This window comes from Meles meles, chromosome 4, assembly GCF_922984935.1.
Source record: "Meles meles chromosome 4, mMelMel3.1 paternal haplotype, whole genome shotgun sequence".
Lineage (NCBI taxonomy): Eukaryota > Metazoa > Chordata > Mammalia > Carnivora > Mustelidae > Meles > Meles meles.
In genome coordinates, this window is record NC_060069.1 from 156,449,741 (window position 1) to 156,463,155 (window position 13,415).

A 13,415-nucleotide genomic window follows, 5' to 3' on the forward strand; every position below is an offset into this window, starting at 1 on the left:
CCTTGAAAGTCTCCCGACCCTGAATCACATACACAGCTGGCAGGGAAACTGTTTTTGTAGACTGAGCCCCAAACACTGAGGATGATGAGTGTATACCTTGTAAGCCCAACAATTCCGCTCCTGGAGGGGCGCCTGGGTGACTCAGTCGTTAAGAGTCTGCCGTCAGCTCAGGTCATGATCCCAGAGTCCTGGGATCGAGCCCTGCATTGGGCTACCTGCTCAGCAGGAAGCCTGCTTCTCCCTCTGCTTGTGTTCCCTCTCTCACTCTCTCTGTCAAATAAATAAATAAAACCTTAAAAAAAAAAAAAAAAACTTCTGCTCCTGGGTATACAACATACAATTCTATTTATTCACCCAAAGAACCAGACTGTTCATAACTGGTAATAGCTCCAAACCAGAAATGACCTGGGAGTCCATCAGTAGTAGAATGGATAAACAAATTGTGGAATTTTCACCCAGTGGAGTACAAAATAGCAGTTAGGGCAAACAAAGTGAGCACGTGTACTGAAAGGGAGGAACACAGAGTCCCCACTGTTCGTTTCCACACCTGTTGAGTACAAAAGCTGGGCTGAACTTAGATGGTGGCAATGCAGTGCCTCTCAGAAGGGATCAATGACCAGAAGCGATGATGACAGGTGCCTCTGGGATGCCAGACCCTGTTAATTCTTATCTGGTTACATGCATGAGTTCAGTATGTAAAAATTCAAATGTTGACCCTTAGGATATCTGTATTTTTCTGTATTACACTTCCATAAAAAAATTTTTTTTTTTTACATCTACTTCTACGGCTGATATGAACAGAAAGTCTGTACCCCACTCAAGGCCACACACCGAGAGCAGCCTGTAACACTCTGGTCCCAGCCCTGAAAGCCACTGGCCTACACCAATCAGCCTAACCACCTGCTGGGAGGTGACACCTGCCAGATGCAACACTTTCTCCCACCCATGATTTTTTTTTTAAAGATTTTATTTATTTATTTGAGAGAGAGAGATCACAAGTAGGCGAAGAGGCAAGCGCCGGGGGCGGGGGGGGGGGGCATGGGGAGCAGGCTCCCCACTGAGCAGAGAGCCCAATGTGGGACTCGATCCCAGGACCCCAAGATCATGACCTGAGCCAAAGGCAGCAGCTTAATCCACTGAGCCACCCAGGCGCCCCCAACCCATGATTTCTTCACTCACTTCTAAGCCCGGAATATTCCTGTGGCTTTCTGCATGTTTGAAACCGGGCATTTTTCCCTGCCGTATTTCCTCAGTTCTAAACTTTGGCTATCATCTGTATGGGTCCAATCCTCAGATAAAAAAACACAGCTCAGGCGCCTCCCTCTTTCTCTCTCAAATAAGTAAGTAAAATCTGTAAAAAATACATTAAAAAGGTAAAAAAAAAATAAAAGCAATGACAGTAATTTTTTAAAAACACACATATACACACACAGCTCAGGATACAGAGCTAAAATGAACCTACTAACACCAAAGTCTTTCATTAACCACCCCTTACCTCAGACAAGTCTTTCAAAATAAGTATCCACGTTAAAGATACAACTTTAAAGAAACGACTCCTTAAAGGATTAATTTATTTGTAAGCAACTCAAATGAATGCTAGCAATTTACAGAATTTTCTAGTTATCAGGCATACATCACACTTATAAATACATGCAAAGTTCTTTTAAAATGGAAAGCGAGTGGAAAGAACAAAGTTCTCTTAAGTTTTGTACAGTCAGTTCTAAAACACCAAAATGACTGTTTCTTCGGGCCTCTATGCATAAGAAAGAGCTTCTTTTTTCAAGGAACTACACCCTCAAGAATACTGTAGTCGTTAAGCATCTGCCTTCATGATCTCAGGGTCCTGGGATCGAGCCCCGCATCGGGTTCCCTGCTCTGCGGGGAGCCTGCTTTTCCCTCTCCCACTCCCCCCGCTTGTGTTCCCTCTCTGGCTATCTCTCTCTCTGCGTCAAATAAGTAAATAAAATCTTTAAAAAAAATACTTCAGTCGACAATGCCTCCTCCCACAGGTGGAACAAAGGGGATTCTTTAGAGCAAAGGAACTACTGTGGGAGACACTGTAATAGTGGCCGTTTGCACAAACCCAAAGACAAAGAGGGAACGGTAACAATGTAAATGATACTAACAATCCGTAAGGTCTCAATATAGATTCAGCAGCTCTAACAAAGGTACAGCACTAACATAAGATGTCAATAACAGGAAACTCGAGTCAGGGAGAGAAAAGGGAGGGAATATGTGGGAATTCTGTACCTTCTGTTTAATTTTTTTGTAAACCTAAAACCCAAGAAATGAAGTCTATTCATTAAAAATAAATGAATAAATAACGTTCCCTCCCAGCTTTTAAGATTTTCACATTCCTGCCTTGCTGGTTTTTCAGGAAGTGCCTCCTTTAGAACACAGAAGTAAAGAACAAAAGCTTTCACACAGTGTCAGGGTTTTTACAATTGTCCACGCAAACATCTTTCCCCCACAGTAAGTGACGACACAAACATAATTTTTAAAAATTCACTACAGAGGACGACTGTCTTAGGGTGTTTTGTACCAGGCTGGCATGCCGTTCTTCTGTGTAAGAAAATATAACGCAAAACGTATTCAAATAAAAGCGAGAATAGGGGTCGACTTTAATACCTCGGGGAGAAATCCGATCGATTGGGTCCCTAAGAAAAGATGTATGCATTTGGTGCTCCCTAATTACGGCTGCTTTGGTGGGCAGCAGCGGTGGTGAAACAGATGTTGCAGACCTATTAAAGAAGCCGTTTCAAACATCTGCTTACAATTTTAAGGCAATTGTAAATACAGCAGGGAAGGTCAGTTGGGCCAATTAAGGCCAACGTGCAAATCCACCACCGCCGCTCTCTTTTCAAGCTTACGTGGACTTGGTTTTTTATGCTATTTTCAACCACATTCTTTTTTAAAGCATGGGAAATGGGTTTAATAACAACTTCTGTCCATTTTGAGTGGGATATGTTTTTTTTAATAGCAACAAACTTTCTGTTCCAGGCCTTAGCTGCACACCTTTTTCCTAAGGATGACTCCGTTTTCCTTTCCTTTCCCTTTCCCGCTCGAAGCTGCTGCTCAGCTCCCGACCGGCCGAGGGGGTCTGCTGCTACAAGCTCCCAGGGAGATGAGGAATGAGCAGAATGAACCAGGGCAGGCATCACTTCCAGAAGAGTCAGCACTGTGACATGCAACTTAGCAGTCTTAGCTCGGGTGACCTTGCGATGGGGAGCGGCTGCTATTTCTACCATGAGCATCCTCACCAGCCCTAGTTAGAAAACCATCATGTGTACGACCAGGGAAACAGGGGCAAACATTACTCCCCCTAATCTCAGTGAGCAAAAACTGAAACTGCCCTACGGTAGGAAAGGCTCACACACATCAGAGGTAATACTGGGAACACGCTTCTAGGAAATTCTAGGCCGGTGCTCCAAAGCCCAAGACTCCTGGGCTGCCCAACAGTGGGACCCCGGAGTGGAGCAAGATTCAGAGGGAGACTCAGGTCGGCAAAGAGGAGGGGTGTCCGTCCCCAACTCTACTAGGTGATGGCTAAGTAGGTATAAAAAATAAGCCCACCTTCTTTTCCATGAGCTGAATGATGGCCCCCAGGCATATTTTACCCCCCCCCCCCGTTTTTTGGTGACCCAGACCACTGAATTATCCTCTTTAGAGAGAAGGGAAAAAAGCAAGATTAGACAAACCTGAATTCAAATTCTGCACTTTCTAGCTGAGTGACCTTTTGTTTCCTCATCTATAAAATGGGAGTATAGCCACCTTCCAGAGCATTACAAGCTGATACACAGTAGGCACTCAATAAATGTTCTTCTCCTAAAGTTGTACACAGTAAGCATTCAATAAATGCTAGGTTTCTGCCCTCCTTCTAAAACCTTCAGGACTTTCACCAAGACATCTGCAAGAGACCAGGATGGTTCTCTTGAATTTCTCTGTTTGTCTGAGGGGAAGGGTCTGTTCCATTTCTTCTGTTGTCAATGTTATTATAACTGTTTGCTCTGCTTTTGATGAAACAAAAAAGAGACTGGATAGTGAAAACATGAATGAGTTCTAGAAAAAGATTCCTTCAGGCAGGAGGGATGCGAAGAAATGACATTAAGAACAACAACAAAAATGCTGAGCGAGAGTCAGGATAACCCAGAGAAAGTGAAGTTGGGAAAGAACTTTCTCTTCTTACGTTCCCCTTTTTACTTTCCAACCTTGAAGCTCGGCTCACTCAGGCCTGAGCGAGAATAAAGAGGCCCGCTTGTCTACACAACTGCTAAATCTGAAAGCAAACAGCTCAACTCCGTGTGCTTCTTCAGCAACATTCCCGTCAATAAACCCCGTCTTTGCTCAATCAGTCCAACAATGCGGGACTTAGAGCTGCCTGATCATCTCGCGGCCGGTCGGCCGGCGCGTTTCCACAAGGCCTTTCCAAGAACAGCCCTCACGACTTTTGTAGCCTTTTCGAAAACACAAAAATCTCATTCCTTCGGCTCACTGTGTTGGCTACCCAGCTTAAACTAATTTTAAACCCCCTCCCGCCCCCCCGCTTTTAAAACGGTGGTAGCTGGAACACCACCGTGACTGCAATGTAAGTGACTGTACTTTTCTCTCTTGCAACAAGTCACCGCAGTCCTGTACGTGAAAAGCTTCAGGCTGGAACGCCAAGGGTGCTCCAGGCTGCCTGGGGTTCACAGTGTACTGGTGACACCAGATGCTAGGAATCTTTTTAACATTGAAATAAAAAGACTGCCTTAAAAAAAAAAATCACAGGTTTCGCACAGGACCCAGTATAAAAAGTGATGGGTTAGAAAAAGCTGATAGTCATACCAGCGCACTAAATTCAAGATCATCTGAGCTCTAGTACAGACGCACATCTAGGAATCATTTTTATTTTTTTAAGATTTATTTATTGGACAGAGATCACAATTAGGCAAAGAGGCAGGCAGAGAGAGAAAGGGGGAAGCAGGCTCCCTGCCGAGCAGAGAGCCCGACTTGGGGCTGGATCCCAGGACCCTGGGATCATGACCTGAGCCGAAGGTAGAGGCGTTAACCCACTGAGCCACCCAGGTGCCCCTAGGAATCATTTTTTTTTTAAATGTCATCTGCCAACAGAATCAGCACAGAAAGTTCTAGGCAGGATTAACAGCAGATACAAATTTTAGCATCTTACCATCCAAATAATTAATCAGTCTCAGTTTATTAGAACCGCAAATAAGTAATGGATATCCAAGGTACCTCAGTTAGAAATTCTCAAGAACCATTTTTATTTAGAATATTACAAAGGGTAAACTGCAAAACCCAAAATAATATTTGGGCCGAAACTCCAAAGAGCTGGGACATCCCTAAGCTAGAAGACAAGACCAGCAACTTCTAATACTCTGCATTGCAAAAACACTGGCTCCCCACTTTCCTTCAACAGGATTTATTATTTTTTCTTTCTATGTTAGAGCAACAATATAAACTCACAGAAGAAATTTTAGACAATTCAGAAAAATCAGAAGGAAGGTGGGGATGTCTCCCATAATCCCATCACCCCAAGAAAACTGCCTTTCACAAGCTCTAGCCAACTCTTCTCCTCTTTCAAGGCATGCACAGACCTTTTTATGAAGTAACGTGGTCATACTGTGGGTATTGGTTTTTGATCTTTTTTTTTTTATGGTTTATACCCATTACACAACAGTTACATAGATATAAAATCCAACCTCCTATTCCTAGGCACTAAGACGGTCTCTGGGTTTCTGTTTACTAAAAAGTCGAGCAAATGAATGCACGGACTTGTGTGCCTACTTTATCTTCTTGGGTTAAATTCGACAAACAGAATCGTTGGGTCAAAATACAGGCACATTCTAAGGCATGCATTACACAAGACACACCAGGAAGGATGCATTAACTCTGCACCAACAGCGTGGAAATACCAGTTTTCCCACACCTTTGCTCAAATACCTCTTAATCTTCACAGTTCAGCGTGCAAAAATTATGTATATTTTCATTTTTATTAATAATGATATTCAGATGTGTTTCCACGTTTTCACTGGTCACCTGATTGCTTCCATTGGGAAGTGACTGATTTACTTCCTTTACCCATTTTCCAATTGTGGAACGTTTTTTGTGTACTGAAAACATTAACCCTTTGATTACTTTTTGTGTTCCAAATATGTTTTCTCCGTCGGTCACCCACTTCGTAGTGTTATTTGGCATACGGAATTCTACTACTATAGAGAACCGCACCAACCTTTCCTTTTATCATTTTTCCTTGGGCTTTTAAGCTTCAAAAGAGCTTTCCTATCCCAAGAGCAAATAAACAATCTGTTTTACATATTGAACTAATATCGGGAGGGCATGGATTTTGATTGCAATGATTGAGAGGGCAAAGCAGAGTTAAGGAAAGAAAGAAGAAATCCCGGAGGAGCGAGAAAGAGGTGAGAAGGCTTCTAAAAATAACATTTGGCAGACATCGACTAAACGCAAGTCTAATTTGCTTCTTAGTTAATGAAGGAGAAACCGGAGGTGGTGAAGGAATGAAAGGCCCATTCTAGAATGGAAATAATAAAATCCCCTCTGAAGACAATAACAACATTCTTGTTATACACGGAAAGCTAATCCTAAAATAATAAAGAATATATTGATATAACAGCCCTGTGAATAAATTCCATTTAAGCGATGTTATTTTAACAATGACCCAGAAAATGTTGAACGAAAGTAGTTTGTTACGTGCCCAGTTTGGGGGGGATAAAATCCCACTTAGAGAACCCCAGGTTCTCAGTAACAAACCTGGAAAAGGCCTCTTTGTCTGCAATTGGTTCATCAATAATTGTGTGCTAGGAGGCTCACTCATTGCTGTTTACAAAGAGACTAGCCACAAACGTATGTGCATATACATATAAATGTCACTGATTTCAGAAGGGGAAAGATCTATGAAATGTCATCATTTGTTCCAGTTGTTAAACATAATCATAATCTTGGGGCACCTGGGTGGCTCAGTGGGTTAAGCCGCTGCCTTCAGCTCAGGTCATGATCTCAGGGTTCTCGGATCGAGTCCCGCATCGGGCTCTCTGCTCAGTGGGGAGCCTGCTTCCCTCTCTCTCTCTCTCTGCCTGCCTCTCTGCCTACTTGTGATCTCTCTCTTTCTGTCAAATAAATAAATAAAATCTTAAAAAAAAAAAACATAATCATAATCTCAGTATGGTCAAACAGAAAAGAATGACTTTGGCAGCTTTCAACCAAAGCCCTGCACCCCCTTCCTGTGGCTAGAGGAGCCCCTGAGGGCGTCTCGGAGGGAGGAGGACACGGAAGCCAGAGGACGTGCCCAAGCATCCTCCTGCCCAGGCCAAGCTGCTGGATTGTGCCTCTGCCCACATTCACTTTCGAACTCACCCCTCCCAGCCTTGTCCTCCGAACTCCCCCATGCTTTTGTCGGCTACCCCAGGTCCAGCTTCCAAGCCATTCCTTTTCTGGCCAAGTGACACTAGGCCATTTGTTTGGCCGGCAATCACCAACCCTGACTTGTACAAACTCTGAAGTCGTTTCTGACAATTTAAGGCTCACACTGATGCAACTGTCCTCAGCCCAGAAGTACACACTCTATTAAAAAGCTACTGTGAGGGCGCCTGGCTGGCTCAGTCGGTGGAGCATGCGACTCTTGATCTCAGGGTTGTGGGTTCGAGCCCCACGCTGGGTGCAGAGATTACTAACATAAATAAATAAAATTTTTTAAAAAACAAAATCAATAAAAAGCTACCTTGTCTCAGCTCTTTCTTTCTCTATACATCTCACAAGGTTTTACATTTGATTTTGTTCCTTTCGCTGTCTTCTCTTCATGCTCCGCTCCCCTCCCTAAAATGGGTCTGGTGGGAGAGGCGAGGGGAGAAAGCAGAGGTCCCTTTCCGTTCTTTCTCATGCGGTATGGTATGGCTGCAGAAGCCTTCCTGTAGTACTTCTTTCTTTCTTTCTTTCCTGTAAGTATACTGAAGAGTGTGTCAGACGTGGATTTACACCTAGATGTTGCTGTTGACCTTTCCATACGGATGCACGCTCTCTGCGTGCAATGAAGGGCTTGGAACCGAGAGTGGGCAGAAGGCGGACGTGGCAGTGACCCGACGGCAGCTCACCATTCTGGCCTCGGCGCCCCTGTGGGGGGTGTGTTTTCCAGAATTCAGAAGGCTGCAGCACAGGCAGGACCTCCCCCTCAGCTGAGGAGTTGGGGAAAATGCGGGAGACCACCTCTCTGCCCTGTATTTTGGGGCTCCCGTCCCTCCCCAGATGGGCTGGGCTGTCCCAGGGAGCCCGCTCCTAGAGGCCGGCCCCGGGATCAGCCCAGAGACGGATCCACTTCCCCGGGCATAGAGCTGTGGGCACGTGCCGAGCTGGGGGCGGGGGGGGGCAGTTCTCCAGCCCCGGGGTGACGGGGTGGACGAGGAACCATCAGTTGAAAACCGGTTGTGTTTTCTCCCAGCAGAAGCTTTTCTGTGCACCCCTCTCCCGACCCTCCTCCAAAAACAAGGCTATGGAGTAACTCAAGATTTTCAGCAGTCAGGTTAAGAATGTTCTACATTTTAGAAACATATATTTGAAAATTTAAAATTGCGAAGTGTAGAACCCAATTTACACCACGATTGCATTGACTCCTAAGCAAATTTCAGAGAGTTTTTTTTTAAGCTAACATTGTACGCTTCGGAGTCAGTGCATGAACCTTGTGGTTACTCCTACTGGAAAGATGCTCCTGGGAGCTGTTCCTTCTCATCAGATTTAAGTTATGAAGATCCGGAAGGAATTCCTGTCTGGTCTCACCGCTAAGAATTCTACTTTCACCTAAGTATCTTTTTATTTTAATCTGCGACATGCTTAACAGACCAGACTTTATCCTTTACATTAGCTGTTAGCAAAATCAAAGAAAAAATATATGACTCTGATAAGATACCTAGGATTAAGGGAAAATTACCCAGGAATTGCCTCTGGGTCACCTCAACAAGAAGCCACATGGGACTGGGGGTTCATTCCTTCTCTCAGCCTCCTGAGAGATCAGAAGGCGGCAGGAAAGGCCTCCCCAGCTTCCTGTGGGCCCCCAAGTTTCCTCTGCAAGGTAGCTGGATTTCCCAGACAACTAAACAGCTGTCACCTGGGGTCTTGCTGCTCGCTGCCAGGCCATCTGCCGTCCCACTGACAAGGGGGCTCTTACATGTCCCATATGAAACAAGAGCAGGAGGGGAACAGTGTCCTTCCCCAGAATATATACCCACTTCATTCCAGCACAGCGCCGGTATGCCTCTCCCCTGGCGACCAAAAAGATCGGGGACCTGATCCCGGGCTGGTAAGTTTCCCTCTACAACCTGATTCTTTTTTTTTCTTTTTCTCTTTTTTAAAGATTTATTTATTTATTTATTTGCCAGAGAGACAGAGCGACAGACAGCAAGAGAGGTAACATCAGTAGGGGGAGTGGGAGAGGGAGAAGCAGGCTCTCCGCTGAGTAGAGAGCCCGATGCAAGACTCGATCCCAGGACCCTGGGATCATGACTTGAGCCAAAGGCAGACGCTAAAGGACTGAGCCACCCAGGCGCCCCTACAACCTGATTCTCAAGCCATACCCTGTGGCCTTAAGACCCCACCCACATCCTGGTGCACAACAGGCACCTTCTGCAAAGGGACCGCCCTGCCTGACAACAAGCCTTGGGGACAGATAGCTATGTTGTTATTTTGCCTGTCGTTTTTATGCGTTCCTACCACTGCTGCAGTGTGTTTCCGCAAACACTGAATGTCTCTACCATTGCTTCTCCTCTTTCCCTCCCAACTGTAATTCAGGATCTGATAGATTTTAACATCCTCATAAACTGCCTTAAGTAAGTCTCAGGAAAGAGCAGAGCAGAGCAGAAGTGGGGGGAGAGAAAGAAGGGAAGACGGAGAAAAACCATAAATTCTCTAACTTCCAAATGCAAGCCCAACTTTTCACACATTCAGTGTACACCATAGTTATGAGAGTCTCAAAATCAATGATTGAAAATGTTCTAAAATATAGCCATCTTCAAACGGGCAAAGTATCTTTCTTTTTTTATTTAGTTGACAGGGAGATCACAAGTAGGCAGAGAGACAAGCAAAGAGAGAGGGGGAAGCATGCTCCCCGTTGAGCAGAGAGCCGGATGTGGGGCTCAATCCCAGGACCCAGAGATCATGACCTGAGCCGAAGGCAGAGGCTTAACCCACGGAGCCACCCAGGCGCCCCATGGGCAAAGTATCTTTCTAAAAGGGCATGAGGGCACATCAGCTTTAAGGGCAAATGTCCCCAGAGCTCCCAACTTGCCATAAGCATTCTCTCTTAACACAAGTCTATTTCAGAATGGGCTTGGAGTCCAGGCACACACAGGCTCTACCTTTAAATCTCCTCTTAATACCACTGCCTCCCTCCCACGTGACAAGGAAAGGATAACCTCTCATCCTCCCCAGGCCTAACTGTGGGGCACAGCCTGGGATATAAAAACCTCTTCGATAGGTAACAAAGGGGAAATGTAAAATATTGATGACTGTTAAAAGATCCTTTAATCAAACACCACAAACCAGAGATCATTTCTCATCCTAGACCCATTTTGGTAAGTGCAAAGTGCGGCTTTAGAAATGAAGTATTTTGATCCATGTTGCATTGTTCCGGATTGAGGAAGGCCCTAGGGTCGGGCAGAGGGAGTGAAGACAGCTTTCACTTAATCCTGCTTCCTCTGTGACCTCGCTGCTATTCAAGAATGCTTTACACCCAGAGAAATGCCAAAGAGAGCTATTTAAGATAGGGCACCTTATTCCATCCAGGGGGCAAACTGCATGCCTCATTTCATCTCCAAATTGGAAAAGAAGTGAGATGTGGTCACTGAGGCATAAATGCTAACACGTCCCCCTGAACTGGAAAAGGAAGGTGGACTTTCTAAAGAAAGTCTTGTTTGGCCAAGTGGTTTGTCAGTGAGGACTGGCTTTGCCAATTAGATCACCTGGCAGGTACTCTCCCCAAATTAGAAGAACTAAATCAGTAGCTCCAAGGTGTTTATGAAAGTATATTTTAAACATGGGATAAAATAAAAGCATTTTCTTTAAAAATGTCTATTGTGTTGATGAGGATGTATTAAAATTATTCCCAGTATCTCAACTACTGTTGAGTAGAGGAAGCAAGGTGTCTTTAAATGAACCAATAACCAGTGAAACTGTAACAATTTGGTAAGTAATAGTTGAGTCTCTCAGATATCCTTGATACATCAGGTAGTTTCCGGTTTTTTTTATTCAACAAAACTGACAGTGGACCTTGAGTTATTAACTGACAGATGGGTAAAAATAGCCAAGAAGAGAGAAAACTTAATTTGTGGCATACAACTTGAAAACCTTTAGAAAAACCTGAGTTTTTTTAAAGCATTTTGACAATTCTATTCAAGAAGAAGAAAAAAACCCTTCCATTCCCATCTACGGTTTTTTTTGTTTGTTTTTTGCTTTTTGTTTTTTTTTTTTTTTTTTTTATTTGACAGACAGAGATCACAAGTAGGCAGAGAGGCAGGCAGAGAGAGAGGGAAGCAGACTCCCTGCTGAGCAGAGAGCCCAATGTGGGGCTCGATCTCAGGACCCTGGGATCATGACCAGAGCGGAAGGCAGAGGCCTTAACCCACTGAGCCACCCAGGCGCCCCTCCCATCTACGTTTTTATGTGAAGAAAGTTTCTCATTGGCTGCACATCTAAAAAAGAAGAAAATTAATGCAGAACAGTCTCATTCTGTCAAAAAGTCATGTCCGTCCACAGAAAACAGGACTGAAACCAATGACCCGATCCATTTAATTCAGAACTCTATTCCTAGTAAAAACTTAGGTATGTTTAATAAGAATTTGTCAAAATTTACAGTGTATTTGTTCTTTTTTTGCTGTATACTATTCATCTTGATAAGGAGAATTCAATCCAGAAAAATTTTTTACCTTTAAAGCCTGACGTTCACGGAAAATTGCACAGTGTTGTTGCAGAGAAACATATTAGGATGATTGGTAAAAGACTTTCAAGCATCTACGTGTACTACATTAAGTATAAAATTCTGTAGGGGAAGGGGCACCCGGGTGGTTCAGTGGGTTAAGCCTCTGCCTTCAGCTCAGGTCATCATCTCAGGGTCCTGGGAACGAGCCCCACATCGGGCTCTCTGCGCAGCGGGGAACCTGCTTCCTCCTCTCTCTCTGCCTGCCTCTCTGCCTACTTATGGTCTCTCTCTGTGTCAGTTAAATAAATAAAATCTTTTAAAATCTTTAAAAAAATATTCTATGGGGGAACTGGAATGGCAACAGGAGTTCAAGGAGATAAAACGACGACAGAAACATAAACTTTTGACTAGTAAAAAACAGCTTCATGTAGTTATTCACGGACGATGACAGGCCTCGAAGAGGTACGGCATTTAGGTGATGAACATATGAACATCAGTGTTCATCATAGGTGGAAAATCATATCCTTCGCAATGATTTAAACTACGGATGAAAACTGTTAGATGTCAAATAAGCCACGTGTAAGGGGATTTATAGATTTCCAAAATTATTTTAGGGGGACACAAGTGAGAGAGAGTTTGACAACCACTGTACATCAGTGTCCCATTCACGCCTCCACCACGGCTCCCTCCCACCCGAGGCAGGCGGGTCCCGGGCACAGCGAAGGACGCTTAGGAGGATGTCCCCATCAAGTGTCCCAGTAAGCACCAGAAGGAGATGCAGGCCGTAGGGTTCGTCGGAGCTCTGTAGCAGTGACTTCTTGGTATTGCTTTGACAACACAGTGTTTCAGAACAGACGTAGAACTTGAGCAAACTCTTGGGGCAGTGGGGGACAGGGACGATCCGAGGAAGAGTACTCCCTTTTCATCATGCCTGAAGAAGGCACCAGCCTTCCTCCTCTTTGTTAAGAGGATGGCCAATAATTTGAACACTTGAGGGAGGAAAAAGCTTAATGAGAGATACTCATGGATGAAGCCCACGTCACAAAGCAATCCCCAGAGCAGAGGTCCTCAATGGGCAGACTGCCCCCTAGGGGACATTTCAGAATGCTATTTTTTGGGGGGGTTGTTCTAGTGACTAGAATTTAGTGCTCAGAGGGTGGAGAGACCCCCACTACCCTGCAGTGCACAATCAGACCCTCCCACCTGCTGAAACAAAAACGCAATGTCCTGCTTGTCACTCACATAGATGAAAAACTTGTTCATAACGATCTGCCACGAGAACCTCATTTTATGTTTACCTGTAAACAAAAAGAACTTTCTGTACAGTTTTATCACACTCTTAATTTCCCAAGGATGTTACCACCATATAAATCAAGGAGACATGGGTGAAGTCCAAACAAAGTAGAGAGATGCTTCCCATTATATAAAATCACATCACCTGCAGCAACACCATTTGTGGTGTCTGAACTGCCAAAGGCCACACGCCATCATGAGCCAG

General features: G+C 44.5%; 1 protein-coding gene and 1 non-coding gene across 5 annotated transcripts in view; one reads left to right on the plus strand and one right to left on the minus strand.

Moving 5' to 3' along the window:
• Positions 1 to 13,415, minus strand: part of HLCS (holocarboxylase synthetase) — a 216,723-nt gene that overhangs the window by 101,178 nt on the left and 102,130 nt on the right. The window lies entirely within an intron of this gene.
• TRNAK-CUU lies at positions 7,603 to 7,675 on the plus strand. The gene has a single exon. It is a non-coding gene; the product is annotated as a tRNA-Lys (tRNA).